Raw genomic sequence first — 2,107 nt, 5'->3', positions numbered from 1 at the left:
GAGAAGGCTATTATTATTCTCAAATTGCTCCCAGTCGAACTATTTCCAATATTTTGTTATCTTTGTGTATGTGTGTGTGTAACAGAGACAAAGAAAGCGTCAGAGAGAGGAACAGATAGGGACAGACAGACAGGAAAAGAGAGATGAGAAACATCAATTCTTCATTGTGGCACCTTAATTGTTCATTGATTGCTTTCTCATGTGTGCCTTGACCAGGGGGCTACAACAGAGCGAGTGAGTGACCCTTGCTCAAGCCAGCAACCTTGGGCTTCAAGCCAGCTACCTTTGGGCTTAAGCCAGTGACCATGGGGTCGTGCTCAAGCCAGCGACCCCGTGCTCAAGTTGGTGAGTACACGCTCAAGCCGGTGACTTTGGGTTTTCAAACCTGGGTCCCCTGCGTCCCAGTCCAATGCTCTATCCACTGTGCCACCACCTGGTCAGGCTTCTATGTTATCTTAAATAATACCACATCGAATGTCAGTCAGTTTTAAACTATGAAGATAAGCTTTGCAGCATTTATTGCAAGGATGAGGACCATTCTCAGCAATCAGACTATCAACATTCCAGAAAATGTCGACATGACTCTGAGGGGAGACACAGTCATTCTGAAGGGGCTCAGAGGCACCCTGCAGAGGGACTTTAATCATGTCTGTGTAAAATTTAGTCCCTCTGGAAAAGAAAAGAGGCTACTGGTTGACCAATGGTGGGGAAAAAGGAAGAAACTGGCTACTGTGTGCACTGTCTGCAGTCACAAGATGAACATGACCAAGATCGCCACGCTGGGCTTCCTTTACAAGATAAGGTCTGTGTGTGCTCACTTCCCCATCAATGTCATAATTCAGGAAAGCATTTCTCTTGTTGAAATTAGAAATTTCTAGGGCAAAATATACATCTGCAGGGTTCATATCAGGTCAGGCATTTCTTGTTCAGTATCTCAAGCCCAGAAGGATGAGTTAATTCTTGGAGGAAATTATATTGAACCTGAATCACATTTAACTGTTTTGGTTCAGTAAACCAAAAAGCAAGAATATCAGAAAAACTTTGTATAGTATCTGTTTCTGAAAAAGGAACAGTATAGTAGACTAATGAGTAAAATCTAAGTTTCCCAGATATAGAAACAGCAAGATACCAATGGGTCCTCAGACCTATTTGTGATATTTTAAAGTTGCAATAAAAGCCATGTATTGATTTGGGAAATAAGTAGGATAAGTTTTACAGCTAATTCATATAGCATGGGGTGGGTAGTGATACAATAAAGCCACTTTAAAACTAGATGGTCATTGCCAGCTCAGGCTGTGGCGCAGTGGATATAGCATTGACCTAGGACACTGAGGACCCAGTTTGAAACTCCAAGGTTGCCAGCTTGAGCACAGGCTCATTTAGCTTGAGCACAGGCTCACCAGCTTGAGCTCAGGGTTGCTGGCCTGAGTGTGGGATCATAGACATGACTCCAAGGTCACTGGCTTGTGTCCAATGTTGCTGGCTTGAGCAAGTGGTCACTTGCTCTGATGTAGCCCCTTGGTCAAAGCACATATGAGAAAGCAATCAATGAACAACTAAGGCCACAACTATGCTTCTCATCTCTCTCCAATCCTTTCTATTTGTCCCTGTCTGTCTCTCTGTCTCTCATTCTCTCTATAAAAACAAACAAAAACAAACTAGATGATCATTGAAAATATTATGTTTTAGAAAATGTTCATAAAATACATATTGTAACAATAAAATAAAATGTGTCTTTATAAAGCGAGAATGATCCTATAAATAGTATATAAAACATGGGTTTATTTCTTCAGGTCACATGTAGATTAAAACTTTCATATCACAAGCATGCCAACTAATTGGCCCTATAGCCCAATTACATAATAGCAATACTGACCTTGAGCCATATTGTAGACATAAGAATTCCTTGACTTTTAAAGCATTCTCTTTCAATACAGTTTCAATGTTAAGTTCAATTTAATTGCAATCAAAGTCTCTTATGATTCAAAATGTGTGTTCTCTGAATTGTAACCTTCACCAACAGGTAATCACAGAACCCTCCCCACCAAAAAAAAACTTTAAAATTATGTAGTTTATTTACAAATGTTTATAAATCAGCTTCGCTTGG

At 40.2% G+C, this 2,107-nt stretch overlaps 1 pseudogene; it reads left to right on the top strand.

Moving 5' to 3' along the window:
• Positions 1-494: 494 nt before the first annotated feature.
• LOC136310744 (large ribosomal subunit protein uL6 pseudogene) lies at positions 495-1,013 on the top strand (annotated as a pseudogene).
• Positions 1,014-2,107: the final 1,094 nt, after the last annotated feature.

The sequence above is a fragment of the Saccopteryx bilineata genome, chromosome 7 (assembly GCF_036850765.1).
Source record: "Saccopteryx bilineata isolate mSacBil1 chromosome 7, mSacBil1_pri_phased_curated, whole genome shotgun sequence".
Lineage (NCBI taxonomy): Eukaryota > Metazoa > Chordata > Mammalia > Chiroptera > Emballonuridae > Saccopteryx > Saccopteryx bilineata.
Note: the sequence above shows the minus strand (reverse complement) of the source record. Positions and strands in the feature narration are given on the sequence as shown.